This window comes from Bombyx mandarina, chromosome 19 (genome assembly GCF_030267445.1).
Source record: "Bombyx mandarina strain Sakado chromosome 19, ASM3026744v2".
Lineage (NCBI taxonomy): Eukaryota > Metazoa > Arthropoda > Insecta > Lepidoptera > Bombycidae > Bombyx > Bombyx mandarina.
The window spans coordinates 108,183-127,055 of NC_143225.1; the positions used below are offsets into that span (position 1 = coordinate 108,183).

The following is an 18,873-nucleotide window of genomic DNA, read 5'->3' on the forward strand; positions in this document are numbered from 1 at the left end:
AAACAAGAAGTAAACTCACAAATACAAAAAATGCTCGACCAAAAAATCATACAACCTTCTCTATCTCCTTGGTCCTCGCCTATATGGATTGTCCCAAAAAAGACCGATGCCTCTGGTCAAAAGAAATGGCGGATTGTAATTGATTATAGGAAACTTAACGATATTACTATGGTGAAACTTACCCCATACCTAACATTGTCGAAATTCTTGACCAATTAGGAAACTCAAAGTACTTCACAACATTAGATCTCGCTTCTGGCTTTCATCAGATAACAATGACTCAAAAAGACGCTTGCAAAACCGCGTTTAGTGTCCCTCAAGGACACTTTGAATTTACAAGGATGCCCTTTGGCCTAAAAAATGCCCCATCAACTTTTCAGCGCTTAATGAACAATGTGCTTACTGGCCTACAAGGTTAGCGCTGTTTTGTGTATTTAGACGATATTGTGTCTTATTCTCATGACCTTAAAACTCACATTGAAAACCTCGGTGCAATATTCGATAGACTACGTAAATTTAACCTAAAATTGCAGCCAGACAAATGTGAATTTCTACGAAAAGAAGTCGGCTACCTAGGTCATATAATTAGCGAAGAAGGACTAAAACCAGACCCTAATAAAATAAAATCCGTTAAAGAGTTTCCAATCCCAAAATCCCCCAAGGACATTAAATCCTTTTCAGGACTAATATCATACTATAGACGCTTTATCCCAGAGTTCTCCAAACTATCAAAACCACTCACATCCCTCTTGAAAAAGGATGCATCTTTTCTTTGGACTAACGAACAACAATTAGCTTTCGAAACGCTCAAAGATAAACTCATTACCTCTCCTGTATTAATATACCCAGATTTTACTAAACCATTCAACCTTACTTGCGATGCATCGAACTATGCAATATCAGCTATCCTTTCGCAAGGTCCTATAGGTAAAGACCGCCCTGTAGCCTATGCATCCAGAACACTAAATAAATGTGAAACTAACTATAGTACAACCGAAAAGGAGTTGCTAGATATAGTTTGGGGCTGCAATTCTTTTAGACCGTATTTATTTGGTCGTAAGTTCATCATAGTAACAGATCATCGTCCACTAAAATGGCTATTTAACCATACTGATCCAAGTAGCAAACTATAACGTTGGCGTCTCCAACTACAAGAATTTGAATACGAAATTATATATAGAAAAGGCAAATTAAATTCAGCAGCTGACGCTCTATCTCGTTATCCCGTCAATCCTGTCTATACCGAAAATCCTGAAAACTTAAATGAAAATGAACTGATTGATCTGGGTCCATTAGACATCAGTCCCTTTAATGCCGAAGTCCCTGATTTTACGCCTCTAAGTCCAAGTCCTAACAATTTACCTGATACTCTGCTCCAACCAGAAATTGTACCTGAAATCACTGATCAAAATCCAATAATAGAAAATGAACCCCAACCTTCTAGTAGTCAAGCTCCTATTCTACAACAACCTAATACTTTAATAAGCCCCCATAACTTACCTGATCTCGACGACACCTATACTAAATTCTTAAAAACTCCTTCAAGCTTTAAATACGATACAGCCATTTTTGAACATAATGATAGTATAATAAAAAGCCAACACAAAACTATCGTAATACCTGCATCCCTTGATTTAGATGAGTCAATTCCCTACGTTCAAGAAATCTTATTAAATTCACCAGATTCAGAATCATTCACGAATTCAGAGAAAACCTTACTTTCCTACAAAAACCTTTTACTTAATGATAAAAACTATTACTTTCTATTTATAAAGGTACATCACTTTGATAATTGCACCTACAGTGACATTTTTGAGTCATTAAAAGCCCTTAGAAACCATTTAATATCCATGAATGAAACTATCGATAAAATAAGCATCACTGACTTCAAGAACCCGTTCGATAAACATATTTATATAAAAATCTACAACATACTTGCTCACTTATTCCATAATACCGGTATTCAAATACACATTTATAGTAATAAAATATACTATCCTTGCCCTACCGAAGTCCAAAAAATTCTCCACGAAAATCATGACTTACTGTACTGTCGCCGGACACCTCGGTTCTAGTAGAATGTTCAACAAAATCCGGGAACAATTCTATTGGAAGAACATGCGTAGTGAAATAGAAAATTATGTTAAAAACTGTAATCAATGTCAAACTAATAAAGCGCTTAGGAAAATCAACCGTGCACCAATGCAGATAACGACCACCTCAACAGCTCCCTTCGAAAGATTGTCCCTAGATATAGTTGGTCTTCTCCCCGAATCCGGTACAGCAAAAATTAAATACATCCTTACCCTTCAAGACGATCTCACCAAGTATTCTGTAGCTTATCCCATTCGCAGTACTACCGCTGAAGAAACCAGCGATTGTCTGATTCATTTTATTTCCTTATTTGGCATTCCCAAAACCATCTTAACCGACCAGGGTTCAAATTTTACTTCTGAAATGTTTAAAGAAACATGCAAATTCTTAAAAATTAAACAGCTCTGGTCGTCTCCCTATCACCCACAGACGCAAGGTGCATTAGAAAGGAGCCACTCTACATTGAAAGAGTATTTGAAATCCTACGTATACGAAAACCAGGACAACTGGCCAAGATATGTATACACAGCCATGTTAGCATATAATACTGCAACCCATTCAACAACAAATTATACGCCTTACGAGTTAATTTTCGGTCACAAACCCGTTCTTCCAAACTCCATTTATGAACCAGCTCCAAATGCAACTTACCCTGATTATATTCGAATGCTGCAACATCGCCTTAAAGTCACTAGAGAACAAGCTACTAAACATACACTGAAATCTAAAGAGTCTTCCAAGGCCCGCTACGACGCCCACACTCGCCCAGTAACTTATCATGTTGGCGACTACGTTTATTTGAAAAATCACCTCAGAATGCGCAAGGCTCTTTCACCTATCTGGAAGGGTCCTTATAAAGTAATTAAATTAAATGGTAGGAATAGTTTAACCTTATTAATAAATAGGCGTCACGTAATTCATCACTATGATGAAATAAAACTAGCACGCCGATGTAATGCATGAAATTATTATTATATATGTTTAATAAGTGTTTAATAGATAACTATATTTAATACATAACTATAGTAAGATACGTATATTAAGATTTAGTATAGTTATTATTCCTTTACAGTTCCTTGTCTTCAGTACACGAAACATTCATTGAACCCTCAATGAATACATCTGGTATATACTTTGTCCCTATCGGGTCACTCAAAATAATAGACGGACATCTTAGTGTAATAGTTCCTGTAGATATTTCTTACATACAACCACACATTATAAATCTGACCGGTGTGATAGGCAGCTCAAAATTTCTGTGTAGGCAAAGTGCTCTCTACTCCAATGTCGAATGTTTAAACTTACACCAGCCGTTATCAATAAGATATAATGACATAGTTCGCGACTTTGAATCAATATCACACTTAATCGAAATTATAACTAAAAGGTCGGCCTGGTTTGGTGGAGTCGGTACTTTGTCCAAACATCTATTCGGTACAATGGACGAAAACGATGCCATACGTTATAGTAATGCCATTCAAGTTATAGAAGAAGACCAAACTAAATTATCTAAATTAATCAAACAAAATATTTTGGTAACTACATCAACCATCTCTTCTTTTAAAGATACTTTAAATAAAATCAATATCAATGAACAACAGCTAAACAGTGCAATTGATACTCTAATGCATGCACAACAAAACTCCACATTACTTTCCGACAATCTACTTCAAAGGTCAAAACTTAACGAAATATTGAACGTTCTAGAGAGCAGTTTGTTAACACTATCGTTTAAATTACAAGATATTATTAACGCAATTATGTTCAGCAAGTCAAATATTTTATATCCGTCTATAATAACCCCGAAACAATTGTTTTCAGAGCTTGTAGACAATTATAGATTTTTGGTTGATTATCACCAATTCCCCATAAGTTTGTCATTAGATAATATTTATACACTAATGAATGTATCTGAAATCGCTACCTATTATAATAACAATAAAATTGTATTTGTTTTAAAAGTACCACTTGTCGATTCAAAAGATTATCACTTATACCATAGTATTCCATATCCAGTCATTATTTCTAACAAAACATACGCAACTATCATTCCATCAACTAAATATATCGCCATCACTAGAAATAGAAATCATTATTGTAAGTTGAATAGTTTAATTAGTTGTAAGGTAATATATAATTTAAATTACATTTGTGAAAACATAGATAGATGCCTATTCCAGTTCTAGATCCCCGATCTGCGAATCGGAAATTATTTCTAAAGCCTTAAACTCTGTACCTAATGTTTGTAAAACTAATTTTCTTGGAGGTCATTTAGATATTTTGCAACCACTGTCCAATAATAGGTGGGTCTTTGTAATTACAGAACCTTATAAACTCTCCATAGATTGTCAAGACCAACCCAGTACAGAGATAATAATAGTAGGTACAGGCATCATTAACCTTCCCATACATTGTGTAGCATTTTATAAAGATTCAAGGTTAATACCAAAATATTCAAAGATAATAAAATCTCAACCAATTATTGTAAATTTCAACCTTTTAAACGACTCTTGCTGTAATTCTGTAACTCTATACAAAACTAAATTGCCTTTATTAAATTTATCTAACTTTAACCTTGATTCTATCACCTCCCAACAACATACACAGATAAATAATATTATAAAAAGTTTAGATACGATTAATGAAAAGCCGCATATTGTTCTGTACGGCGAATATTATTCATATACAACCATAATTATTTCTATTATAGTTATTATTTTTATTTTAGCTCTTTTTTATAATGTTGTAAAATCGGGCACGTGTCACCGTCTTTTAAAATTCAAAACTAAATTAAATATTGAAAAAATCGAAGAATTATCGGAAGTCGCCGCCGTCTCCCCTAGTGTGCCAAAACTCCGTACATCTTTTTCCTAAACTTAACCCTTTTGGGGTAAGTTTACTCTCGGCCCCGGGGCTGTTATAAATGGTTCCCGTATACAATAGTGCTAAGGAACCCTATTACAAATCACAAAGTCAGCAGTTTTATCATCTCTTTATAATTACTCGTATAATTTAAATCAGTTTGAAACTTTGAAACCATCATCCGCGCGCGTGACACTTGCCCTAAATTGAGCCCAATTTATTGTAATTTAATTAAATAAATCTATTCTTTCTTAATTTCATTTTTTAAAAAGGCCTTCGGCCAAATCCCTATAACAGATCGAAGAGGTTTCTTCGACATTTTCACCACTTTATAAAGGAAATTTGAAGCCAAACCAAAAACAATTCCACGAAATTTCAGTTTTGACAGATGACATTTTTTTTGTTGCTATATGAAAATCGCTATTTTTTTAACTTTTTTTTGCCATCAGATTCCGGTAGACCTATATGTATGTATGTAATAAACTAATTAAAAAAATATTTAATAACTAAAATAAATACATGTCAGGATCAGATTCACTAAAATATTTATTCTGAATATTTTCATACCCGATCCCGTGGACAGAATGGTAAACAGTCGACGTCGCGCTAAACACGTCATTACGGATCCTCTCGATCCATTAACGGTGCTTTTAGGTACCTCAAGTACCGAATCACAGTCCTCGCCGAACCTTCGGTTCCCTCTGTATTTTGTACCGTTTGTTCCATGGGGAGTGCTCTGAGGAATTGTTCGAGATTATACCGGCATCTCGTTTTTACCATCGCACCGCCCGCCACCGGAGTAGAGTTCATCCATACTACCTGGAGCCACTGCGGTCATCCACAGTGCGTTTCCAGAGGTCTTTTTTGCCACGTACCATCCGGCTATGGAATGAGCTCCCCTCCACGGTGTTTCCCGAGCGCTATGACATGTCCTTCTTCAAACGAGGCTTGTGGAGAGTATTAAGCGGTAGGCAGCGGCTTGGCTCTGCCCCTGGCATTGCTGAAGTCCATGGGCGACGGTAACCACTCACCATCAGGTGGGCCGTATGCTCGTCTGCCTACAAGGGCAATAAAAAAAAAAAAAAAAACCCGTCGCTTGCGACGAAGGACTCGACGAGTCAATAAACCCATAAACACGGCCCACTGAGTTTCTCGCCGGATCTTCATACGGCCGTTTTCAATAACGTATCTGAGTTTTCGGATAGATAGCTATCTCCGAATATCAGCAAGAGCGTATCTATCCTTAGTTTGCGTTTCACAATCACGGATAAGTGCTATCTCTCTTTAACCAACAGTAGATAGCTTCTTCCCTCCGATTTATCCGAGCCTCTTGATACGTTTCGTTCTACTACAAATACGAAACAACATCAGGATCAAGACTTATTTTATTTTATTCTAAATTATATCTATAATGTAACCAGCATATCGTAGACTATCATAAACACATTTGTTTATAACAAAAAGTAATAAAAACATATGTAGATTTTTTTAAATTGGACGTATTGCTATTTTTATCCTAGTCGAAATTATGAAACGAAACGTTTTGACAGTCCGTTTGCCAATAAGCAGTGATCAGTTTCTTTTGTTTGTTTTTCTATTGTTTACCTATTATATTAGATGATGACTTACCTCCAAAACGCTTTAAAACTTTCGTTTATAATTCTAAGTGTGTTTATAATTAAAGAGCTACAGTGAAATAAAATGAATTCTGTAAGTATCTATGAACTACATTGATAATAATAATTTTACTTTGAAAACTTTGAGTTCAAGTTTAGAAAATATATCTTTTTCAGTCAAGAAAGGCAGCACCCATGACAAAAGATGAGACGATGATTCTAGCAGAACTTGTGGCGGCGAAAAAACATTTCAATAATAAGGCAACAAATGCCACAAACAATAAATTGAAGGAGCAGCCTTCGCAAACCCTTATAACGGCCGTTTTCAATAACGTATCTGAGTTTTCGGATAGATAGCTATCTCCGAATATCAGCAAGAGCGTATCTATCCTTAGTTTGCGTTTCACAATCACGGATAAGTGCTATCTCTCTTTAACCAACAGTAGATAGCTTCTTCCCTCCGATTTATCCGAGCCTCTTGATACGTTTCGTTCTACTACAAATACGAAACAACATCAGGATCAAGACTTATTTTATTTTATTCTAAATTATATCTATAATTTAACCAGCATATCGTAGACTATCATAAACACATTTGTTTATAACAAAAAGTAATAAAAACATATGTAGATTTTTTTAAATTGGACGTATTGCTATTTTTATCCTAGTCGAAATTATGAAACGAAACGTTTTGACAGTCCGTTTGCCAATAAGCAGTGATCAGTTTCTTTTGTTTGTTTTTCTATTGTTTACCTATTATATTATATGATGACTTACCTCCAAAACGCTTTAAAACTTTCGTTTATAATTCTAAGTGTGTTTATAATTAAAGAGCTACAGTGAAATAAAATGAATTCTGTAAGTATCTATGAACTACATTGATAATAATAATTTTACTTTGAAAACTTTGAGTTCAAGTTTAGAAAATATATCTTTTTCAGTCAAGAAAGGCAGCACCCATGACAAAAGATGAGACGATGATTCTAGCAGAACTTGTGGCGGCGAAAAAACATTTCAATAATAAGGCAACAAATGCCACAAACAATAAATTGAAGGAGCAGGCTTCGCAAACCCTTATAAATGATTTTAATTCGTCGATTCGTCGTTTCCGACGAACTCCATCGCAGCTTCGACTAAAATGGGAAAACTTAAAGAACGCTACGGCAACTTAAGAAACAACCTTAGTAAGGTTAGTATAATTAGTTGATTGTTTGTCTCTAATAACACATTGATAAACATGATTTTTTCTTCAGGTTGCCGTAGTATTTGAAATAATTATGCTCTTTGTTACAGGCTGGAGGTGGTAAGGATTGCAGATGAAATTTTGGATAAAGCATGCACATTGTTGTAGGTCACATATAATATTTTTAACACTTATACAGCCAAGCGGAAACAAGATGGAAGAAAAGAAATGCAAGGCTAGCATAGGGACAATGCATTAGCAGAATATCTAATAGCAAAAAAGAGACTTGACTTGGAAAATAAATAAAAGGAGATTGTTGTAGCAAAAGTTAAGTTAGATTTAGATAATGCTAGTTTAAAAAATTAAAAATTACTTAAAAGGAATATTAAATTTCATAAATTAAGTAGGCAATAATAATTTTATGTTAGATAGTTTTTTAAGTATATGTACAAATTCTAAATTAAATATCTTGCATATACTAACTACCATGTAATTATCATTTTGGAAAATAAAAAATTGTCAAATTATCTTTGGAGTTTATTTTATAAATTATCTTTGGAAGCAATTATTTATAAGTACATAGTTGTATTTCAGATGTAAGTTTTGAAAAATTGTTACGAACAATTATATTATTTTCCTGTAGTGTATCTGCGACTGAAATTTCTGATTCTAATTCTTCTAAATTCATACTTCTGACGATATTATGCAGCATGGCAGCTATAATAACAGCTTGCATATTTTCTAGTTTTAATCTACTTTTCAATGATATACAGGGAGTCTTCTTTTACAAACACCAATGCATCTGAAAATTATACATTATTCGCTTACATTATTTTACAATACAGTATAACAAACTCTTAACTAAAAAAAAAGATTACCTCTCTATAGTATTCCTTGTTTGAATATGTGATTCATTTTAAATCGTTCCGATTGAGTATGTGGGTTAATTAATCACGTTAAAAGATAGGGTTTTGGGGATAGCCTCTATCGGCAAGCAAATAGCAATTTTCAAGTCCACCTTGTTATCAATGTTCTCTTGATATGTAGATAATTTATTATAATAGTGTCATATTAAATTCATATAAACACCTAAATATATAATATAAATAAATAAAAATATAATAATAATCTATATATATATATAAATGAAATCCGTTTTCCGTCGTCACGACATAACATGAAAACGTTGAAGTCCAGAGAAGGTTTAAAAGGTTAGATAAATATAAAAATATTCGGAATTAAATAAAAATAACAATTTTGTTTTTCCTTTGATGTGTCCCCCGTCGGATGGATTCCTTTTGTTTGTTTTAAGTTTATCTTAAACAAAAGTTTAGGTCTTTTATTGATCTATTGAGGCACTACGAAGTCTGCCGGGTCAGCTAGTATATAATAATAATAATATAAATAAGGTAATATAAATAAGAAATACCTTTTCAATCAGAATGGTTAATTATAGTTGTATCATGAGTAGACCCAGGCCATCAAGCAACAACATTTTGAAACATCAATGATGCATTGCACACAAATTACACATTCGAAATACACTTTTTCTATTGCTAAATTCCTCTCCTATATTTGAATCTGTAACACAAATATAAAATGTAGAGGTATCAGTGTGTAATAAGAATGAAGGTAAATAGCCTACCAGGTTATTGTATTAGTATATGAATGTCATTTAGGGCACCATGGGAATCCAGCAGTATTATAGAATTCCTGTCGAGTGTGATTTTGTAACACAACAAAAATTAGGTATAATTTTGCTATTGCTTTAAAAATATAAGTTGTAATAACGAGTACTTTTATGGTTAAAATTTATCTTACCTTTTTGACGTTACACTCAAATATGGTCTCATTAAATTAGTCAATTCATTCACAACACCTTTGCTCAGAAATCTATAGTCAAATTCGTAATTATTGATCTTCGCCATGTAATTCAGACGATCTTTATTTTCCTAACCATATGATATCGGCCTCACTATCACTATCTGCATCACAATCCATTATCATTTGAAATAATTCCATATCACTATCATCACTGCTACAATATGCCAATATGAAGAGAAACAATTATTAAATTATAGCGATTTACTTTCGAAAGATAAACATGTAACCGGCCGATTTTGACAGATAAGCGAATGTCCATACTAGAGATAGCGCCGCCTACCGGAGAGTTACTTAAAACTCATATTGAAACGGAAGTAAGCACGATTTGTATGAGCGTTCTATCTTTAGCAGGCTATCCGTCCTCCCGACGATGGATAGATAAATCCGATAGGAACTGCTGCCCGTCGATAGGTTATTGGAACGTAAGTAAGGACAAAAATATAGATTTGTCTATCTTTAGTAACCGTAACTAGGGATAGATAGGTTATTGAAAACGGCCGTTAGTGGGTTGCATTTCCGATCCGTTGATAGATTCTGCGAAGCACTGCTCTTACTAGGGCCAGTGTTAGGAACACTTCTGGTTTGAGCCCCGTAAGCTCACCTACATATACGTTAGGGTGACGCTGAAATAGCATCTAAAGGCTATCAGCATAGGTTACAAAATAAATGAATATTAACATTTTGACTTTTATGCTTCATTTCATGAATTGTTTCGCAGTAATTCCATTTGTTTGTATATAAGAAGCTGTAATTGCTAAAACCATTACAAAATGGTTAATTGTGTAAAAAATAACACAGTGCTTTTTGTAGTATTCACGCAATGTTAGCTTTTTATAGAATTATATTGTATTTTAATTGTAATCAATCTTACGTGTGAAAAGCCTGGCATAACGCCGACATGTTCTAGTAAAATAAGGGATTGTTTGTTGAGTATTTTCAAGTATATCCACAAATGTGTTCAATCAAAACTTTATTTTATAGATTAAGATGTTTAGATGTAAGTCGATGCTTAACCCACAAAATTTACTAAACCGACCACGATGGGGCAACACAAAGCCGCCGCCGCGCAGTCGCCCGACATGTCTTGTCGGATCCTCTGGATTTTCTCTGTGCTTTTAGGACCCTTAAGCACCGGTCACTGTCCTCGTTGATTACAACGAGTGAACTAACCCATAGACACAGTCCACTGAGGTTCTTGCCGGCTCTTCACAGTTGGTCGCGATTCCGATCCGGTGGTAGTTTCTGCGAAGCCCTACTCTCTTGTCAAGGCTAGTGTTATCAAATTCTCTCAGGTTGAGCTCCTGAGCTCACCTGCCCGTCAGAGCGTATCTGGAAAAGCCTCATAGGTTGCCAGTTACAGGCTACAAGCAGGGACGTCTTAAGCTAGGCTGGGGCCCTTGGGCACACAAGAATTTGAGGCCCTTTTGGAAAGTAAAAAAAGCGAATTATATTTTTATTATTATTATTATTGCTTAGTTAGGTGGACGAGCTCACAGCCCACCTGGTGTTAAGTGGTTACTGGAGCTCATGGACATCTAGAACGTAAATGCGCCACCCTTTTTTTTTTTTTTTTCGGGTAGAGGGCTGAACCTCCTACGAGGTCCCCGCGCAAGAGGGGCGCGCGGGGTATGTGAGACTCAACGGTCTGCATGGTGTTGTGAGCAGACCGCGGGCCCAAGGATTTTAGGACCCACCCACTAAACGACTCCCCTGCACTCTTACACCCGACGTCCGATCCCCTCCGAGGTCAGAACCCGGATGAGGTAGGGGGGCTACCACGGTCAACACTACAACCAGACGGCGCGGCTCACCCCAAGGACGCCCAGCCGACGGAGCCTTCGAGGCGAATCGAAGGCTCTGGAACGTCGGCCGTCTCGGTACGGCAGCCCGTCGGGCCTCCCAGACGGTGCCGCTGGTGTCCCGGAATACCCCGCTGGACCAGAACCAGCCTGCCGGGTCGGGACGCGATACACCGTCGACCGGTCGCTCTATTCACTCCACGGCAGCGCGCTAGAGTGCTGGTAGCGCGCCGCGCGGCCTCACCCCCTCAGGTCGCCCCTTGACCTTCACCGGGGGGAGGCCGCCACCTACAGGGGCCGGGACGTACGGGCGTATTCCCGCCTCCGGCCCCCGGCTCGACGGCGACGGATCGGTGCGGAAAGGGAAGAGCTCTCCCTCTCTCGCTCCGCCGCCTCCTTCTGCGAGATGGTGGACTCGCAGAAGTCGAGCATCGCCTTCCAGGACGCGTCGCTGCCGAGCATCGTAGCCACGACGCGCGGCAGCGAGAGGTCCTCTCCAATGACCGCGACGAGGGCGGCGCGTTGCTCGTCGAATCCAGAGCAACGCGCCAGCGTGTGTTCCGCTAAATGCGCCACCCACCTTAAACATTTTTTTACTGTGTATGACCATTTACTATAGGTAATGAAATACAGTATGTTATAATAATATTAAATTAGAATGCTGCTGGTTTTTTGGTTACGATTACGATAATGGTTTTGTGGTTTTAGTTAGCGTAGGGTGTTAAAACTGAATGATAGTTCCCAAAGGTTTATACAGTTTATTTGTTATTTTAACACAATAATAGTCAACACCACAAGAAGGAGTATAAGCACACGAGAAAGCAACAAAGCTGAAGTTACATAGAAAATTATAGCTAATCAGAAGCAGCGTTCATTAGAGACATATACGTCGCGCGTGTCCGTAGTGGCGAGCCAACTGATCGAACTGCACGGCCGGCAGCGGAGCCGCTCCATCGGGCCGCGGGCGCCGAGGATGCGTAGCCACCACCATATATATATAAAATTTAACTGCTTGTCCGGAAATAATATTATTTAATTTAACATAAAATATATTTTAGACTAAATACAATAACACTATACAATAAAATAAACTTAAAGCTACACAAAATATATACACGCCACATCACCCCCCTCCAGAGACCGTCCTACGGGCGATAATAGTTTGGGAATCGTACTTTACGACCAGACCTCGTCGTTCTGATGTTGCTTCTCTCAGTAGGTGAATTGGTGGTGGGTATTGGTATGTGCGTGTTAGTATGCGTTGTTGCTGTATTAGTATGTGTAGTTGAGTCGTGTAGTGTGTAGGCTTTTTTTTTCTCGGGCCGGGGGCCGAACCTCCTACGAGGTCCCCGCGCCTAGGGGGCGCGCGGGGTATGTGAGACTCAACGATCTGCAGGTGTTGAGAGCAGATCGCGGGCCCAAGGATTTTAGGGCCCACCCACTAAACGACTCCCCTGCACTCTTACACCCGACGTCCGATCTCCGTCCGGGGTCAGAACCCGTTCAGAGTAGGGGGGTTCCCGCGGTCAACACTACAACCAGACACGCGGCGCCACCCCGAGGACGCCCGACCGACGGGTCGTCGAGGCGATAGTCGACGACCAACGACGTCAGTCTCCGCGGTACGGCGGCCCTACCAGGCCGCCCGGGCGGTGCCGCTGGTGTTCCGGGATACCCCGCTGGGCCAGAACCAGCCTGCCGGGTCGGAACGCGATACACCGCCGACCGGGTTGCTCTTCAACAGTATGTTCGGCGACGACAGCGACGACGAAAATGCGGACCGCATCGCAGTCCGCAGCCGCCGACGCGCCGTCCCGTCCTCCTGGTGCCAGCGCGCTAGAGTGACGGTAGCGTGCGGCGCAGTCTCAACCCCCTTAGGTCGCCCCGTGACCATCACCGGGAGGAGACTGCCTCCTCATAGGGGCTGGAGCTGGACAAACGCCCTCCTCCGACCCCCGGCCCGACGGCGGCGGCACGGCGCCGAGAGGGAAGAAGAGCTCTCCCTCTCCCGTTCCGCCGCCTCCTTCTGCGAGATGGTGGACTCGCAGAAGTCGAGCATCGCCTGCCAGGACTCGTCGCTGCCGAGCATCGTAGCCACGACGGTCGGAAGCGACAAGTCCGGTCCTATTTTTGCAACGAGGACGCGGCGCTGCTCCGCGAAAGCGGGGCAGTACGTGAGCGTGTGCTCCGCCGTGTCCTCGTTGCAGCCACTGCAGTGGTGGCACTTCGGCATCGGCTCCCTCCGGGCGACGAGGTGCAGGTAGCGACCGAAACAGCCGTGTCCCGTGAGCACCTGCGTCGCTCGGAAGGTGAGACGTCCTCGGTCGCGATTCACCCAGTCCGAGAGGACCGGGCGGATCGCCTCGACGGTCCGTCGCCCGTAGGCGGGGTCCGCCAGGCGGCGAGACCACGCCTCGAGCACGGCACGCCGAGATTGAAGCTTCCGCGCTCGAACTTCCACCGCGCCAGGACGCGGCTCCCCCCTGGAGCGGAGATCGCATCGCCACGCGTAATCCGCAGCGAGCGCCTCCGCTTCCAGGTCCCAGGGAGGCGTCCCAGCTAGCACGCACGCCGCCTCGAACGAGACGGTGCGGTATCCACGAACCGCCCTGACCGCAATCGCGCGCTGCGGACGTCGCAACGCCGCAACGTTGTCGCGGGTCAGGGCGTGGCACCACACGGGAGCCCCGTACAGTGCCATCGACCGCACTACCCCCGTGTAGAGGCGGCGCACCACCACGTCAGGCCCCCCGACGTTCGGCAACAGCCGACTCAGCGAGCCGGCGGCCGCCATCAATCGGGGACCTAATCTCTCAAAGTGAGTGCGGAAGCTCCAACGACCGTCCAGTACGAGACCGAGGTACCGTAATCCGGTCGCCTCGATCTCGACGCGAACGCCTCCGATCACAAGGTGGGCCCCCTGAGGCGGCGCTCTCCGGGCCCCGTGAAACAACAGGGCCTGGGATTTATCGAGCGCCACCTCCAGACCCAGCCTTCGGATCCTGCCGATGACGAAGGCCACCCCCGCGCAGGAAAGACGGGCAGACTCTCGTAAGTCCCTCCCCCGGGCCACGACCAAAGTGTCGTCCGCGTAACAAACTACGCTCAGACCCGGAAGAGGAGCACTTAGGGCGCTACGCAGGACCCAGTCGTAGCCGATGTTCCACAAGAGAGGGCCAAGGACCGACCCCTGTGGAACACCGCGCTGGACGGGGAAGCGGAGCACCGCCCCACCGTGCCCGGTGCACACGACCGACCTGTCCTCGAGGTAGGACCCGATCTATATATATAGGCTGGTTCTGGTCCAGCGGGGTATTCCGGGACACCAGCGGCACCGTCCGGGCGGCCCGACGGGCTGCCCGGACGGCCGACGTTTCAGAGCCTTCGATTCGCCTCGAAGGCTCAGTCGGCTGGGCGTCCTTGGGGTGAGCCGCGCCGTCTGGTTGTAGTGTTGACCGCGGTAGCCCCCCTACCTCATCCGGGCTCTGACCTCGGAGGGGATCGGACGTCGGGTGTAAGAGTGCAGGGGAGTCGTTTAGTGGGTGGGCTCTAAAATCCTTGGGCCCGCGGTCTGCTCACAACACCATGCAGATCGTTGAGTCTCACATACCCCGCGCGCCCCTCTTGCGCGGGGACCTCGTAGGAGGTTCGGCCCTCTACCCGAAAAAAAAAAAAAAAAAAAAAAAAAAAAAAAAAAAAAAAAAAAAAAAAAAAAAAAAAAAAAAAAAAAAAAAAGGACCCGATCAGCCGACGGAGATACGCAGGGACGCCGTGATACTCCAGCGCCCCTGCGATCACCGACCAGGGCAAGGTGTTGAACGCGTTGGCGATGTCAAGGGACACCGCCAGTGCAACCCCGCCCCGGCCGACAGCCTCATCAGAGAGGGCACGCACGCGCATCACCGCGTCGATGGTCGAGCGGCCCTCCCTGAATCCGAACTGCTCCGCTGACAGATCGGGACCCACCCCCGTCAGATGCTGGACGATGCGGGCGGCCACCACCCGGTGTAGTGTGTAGGCTGGCTTAAGTCGGTCTATAGAAACTGTAACTCTTTTGCCATTGACAAGGAGGTTGAACACCTTGTCTCCTCGTTGCACTACCTCATGTGGTCCGGTGTAAGCCGCTTTTAAGGAACCCGATGTTTCATCTCTTAGAAATACGTGGCTGGTTGAAGAAAGGTCTTTAAAAACGAACGTTGGTTTGCTACCATGACGGGAGGCTGGTAACGGTTGAAGTCTCTTGGCAAAGTTTCTTAAACGCACCACATACTCGCTCATGTCTTCTGTGTCATCAACTTTTGCCTGAAAGAACTCTCCTGGCAGTCTGAGAGTTTCGCCGTACAGAAGTTCAGCAGATGTTGTCTTGAGGTCCTCCTTGTATGCATTCCGGATACCCAAAAGCACCAAGGGCAGAGATTCGATCCAATTGTCTTTGGCGTGACAGACGATGGCGGCCACGATCTGTCACGATGTCCAATGGGCAACCGAATCGTGAAAACCATCCACTCACTAGGGCCTTGGCAACCGTTTCGGCCGTGATGTCTGGTATCGGTATCACTCAGGCCAACGTGTGAACCTATCGATGGCAGTGAGGCAATATCGGCAACCTTGTGAGAACGGCAGAGGCCCTATAAGGTCGATGTGGATATACATGAACCTAGCCTTTGGTAGCCTGAAGGTTCCAATTGGTGAAGCTACGTGACGGGAAACCTTGGCACGTTGACACGCGATGCAAGCGCGGCTCCATTCTTTACAGTCTTTCTTCATGCCTGGCCAAACGTACCTCTCGGTAACTAATTTTGTCGTTGCGTTAGCGCCAGGATGACTTAAGGAGTGTAAGCTCTCGAATACCTGACATCGGTACTCTTTAGTGACATACGGTCGAATGATTTTGGTACTCTCGTCACAGTACAGCTCAACATTCGATCCCGGCAGTTTAACTTTTGTTAAGAGTAATGACGTATCACTGTCCAATAACTGTTCAAGCTCACGATCGCCTTTCTGGGCCTCGGATAATTTGTTCAAGTCCACCGGTTGGACGATTTCCTCGATCCGTGAGAGACTGTCAGCGACAACATTGTCCTTACCTGCGATGTGTCTTATGTCAGTCGTAAATTGTGAGATGAAATCTAAATGTCTGAACTGTCTTGGTGAGCAGTTTTCCTTTCGCGAATGGAATGCGAAACAGATGGGCTTATGATCTGTGTAGATGATGAATTCCGTGCTTCGACCATATGCCTGAAGTGTTTTATTGCTTCGTAGATGGCAAGCAATTCCCTATCGTAGGGCGAGTATTTCTGCTGTGACGGACTTAATTTACGGGAGTAAAATGCAAGTGGTTGCCATGGCTTTCCATCTCTGCACTGCTGCAACACGGCACCTACAGCTGAGTCGGAGGCGTCGGTCATAATTGCAAGCTTAGCCTCACAGTCTGGGTGCGCCAGCATTGCAGCTTTGCAAAGGCTTTCTTTGCAATTGTTGAATGCTGTTGTCTCCTCTGACGTGAAGTGTACAGGGTGAGAACCTTTTGCAGATCCTGTTAATAAGGCATTTAAAGGAGCCTGGCTCTGCACAGCATTAGGTATGAACCGCCTATAAAAGTTTATCATCCCTAAAAATCGTCGGAGCTCCCGAACGGTCTTAGGAGCAGGGTATCCCTTGATGGCCTCCACTTTATCTGGTAACGGTCTGGTACCTTTGGCTGATATACTATAACCTAAGAAAGATACCTCGCTTACACCGAAGACACATTTAGCAGCGTTGATGACCATGCCGTATTCTTGAAGACGGGTGAAAATTTGACGTAAGTGGTCCTCGTGTTCGTTTTGGTCTTTCGAAAAAATAAAAAAATCGTCTAAATAAGCGTAACAGAAATCCAGACCACGCAGCATTTCGTCAACGAAACGCTGAAACGTCTGTCCAGCGTTACGGAGTCCAAAGGTCATATATGGAAATTCATATAGCCCAAAGCTTGTTGTAATGGCCGTTTTTGGAATGTCCTCAGGGTTCACGGGAATTTGATTGTAGGCTTTTTCAAGGTCAATAGTGGAAAACACAGAGCACCCTGATAGACTGTGTGAAAAATTGTGAATGTGTCTGATTGGGTATTTGTCTGGCACTGTTCTGGCGTTCAACATCCGATAGTCCCCACAAGGTCGCCATCCATTGTCCTTCTTGGGGGCCAAGTGCAACGGAGATGACCATGGTGATTTTGAGGGTCTGGCTGTGCCATTACGCAGCATCGCATCAAACTCCTCTTTTGCAATTTTTAGTTTGTTGGGGGCCAGCCTACGCGGTGTACATGAAACTGGTGGCCCAGGTGTAGTATTTATGTAATGTAACGTATTATGTGTTGGTGTGCGATGAATACCTGAAGGACGGGTGATGTCAGGATACTCTCTTAGTATGTGATGGTATGTGCTGTCACCAATGAGTACCTTTACCGAAGAAACAACATCAGACGGGCAGGCAGGAGAAGCCGGGGCCGCGAGTGTTGTATTACTGTCCATAAGACGGTGGTTCCTGCAACCAACAATTAAATTGTAAAACGACAAGAAATCTACACCTATTATTGCCTTTGTGACGTCAGCGACTATAAATTGCCAGGTGAAGTCACGGCGTAGTCCTAAGTTTAAAATAAAATTTTTGTAACCATATGTACAAATGGGCGTTCCGTTAGCTGCGCATAATTGGTAGCTGGTCTTCTGCCGGCGTTCGGGCAATGCCGACTGAGGAAAAACGCAGAGGACGCTACCTGTATCGACCAGAAACTGCGTCTTTGATGTTCGATCGGTGACGAACAAGCGACCAGCGCTCGGGCAATCATCGGTCGCCATTATTGATTGCCCCTTGCATTTCCCGCTGTGTGATGATCACATGGTCTGATGCATTTTTTAGCTTCCTCCCCGAATTTGTGGTGGTACCAACATAGAGGGTACCGTCGGTAATTGGATTGTGATCTTGTGGAGCTCGAACGATTACGCGTACGGCTGTCGAAGCGTCGCCTGGGTCGAGACATTCGTTCCATTCTTCCTGTTAGCTTTTCCACCTGCCTGGTCAGCGCGGCAATCTGGAGGGCCATACCGTCACTAGAAGTCCCCGATGATGCTGTGACGACGGATGTCGATGCAATTTGCGAGCCGACTACGTCGTGAACTCTGTCGGCTAGTTCCGTAAGTTCATCCATATCGGCCTTGGTCTGTGACGCGATGATGGCTTGCGTACTGTTGGGCAGGCGGCTTGTCCAAATTGTGCGCAGAAACTCCTCCGGAACCCCAGGTCCACCCAAATTAAGAAGGTGGCGGTAGAACTGCGATGGTTTTCTGTCCCCAAGCTCCTCATGCATAAGAAGCTGCTTCACCTTTTTCTCACGCGATGCTGACAGCCTCTTTATGAGTTCAGTTTTCAATTTTTCATATTTTTCTTCCGTGGGTGG

General features: G+C 42.9%; 2 long non-coding RNA genes across 3 annotated transcripts; one reads left to right on the top strand and one right to left on the bottom strand.

Moving 5' to 3' along the window:
• Positions 1-6,121: 6,121 nt before the first annotated feature.
• Positions 6,122-8,242, top strand: LOC149500761 (uncharacterized). Of its 2 annotated transcripts, none has more exons than XR_016324645.1 (3): positions 6,122-6,666; positions 6,750-7,761; positions 7,866-8,242. It is a non-coding gene; the product is annotated as an uncharacterized LOC149500761 (long non-coding RNA). The 2 variants fall into 2 exon arrangements; XR_016324644.1 differs by having other exon boundaries at positions 6,122-7,430; positions 7,514-7,761; positions 7,866-8,241.
• A 37-nt stretch (positions 8,243-8,279) lies between these two features.
• Positions 8,280-10,133, bottom strand: LOC149500762 (uncharacterized). The gene is made up of 3 exons (XR_016324646.1): positions 9,577-10,133; positions 9,185-9,336; positions 8,280-8,557 (listed from the first exon to the last, which is right to left on the bottom strand). It is a non-coding gene; the product is annotated as an uncharacterized LOC149500762 (long non-coding RNA).
• Positions 10,134-18,873: the final 8,740 nt, after the last annotated feature.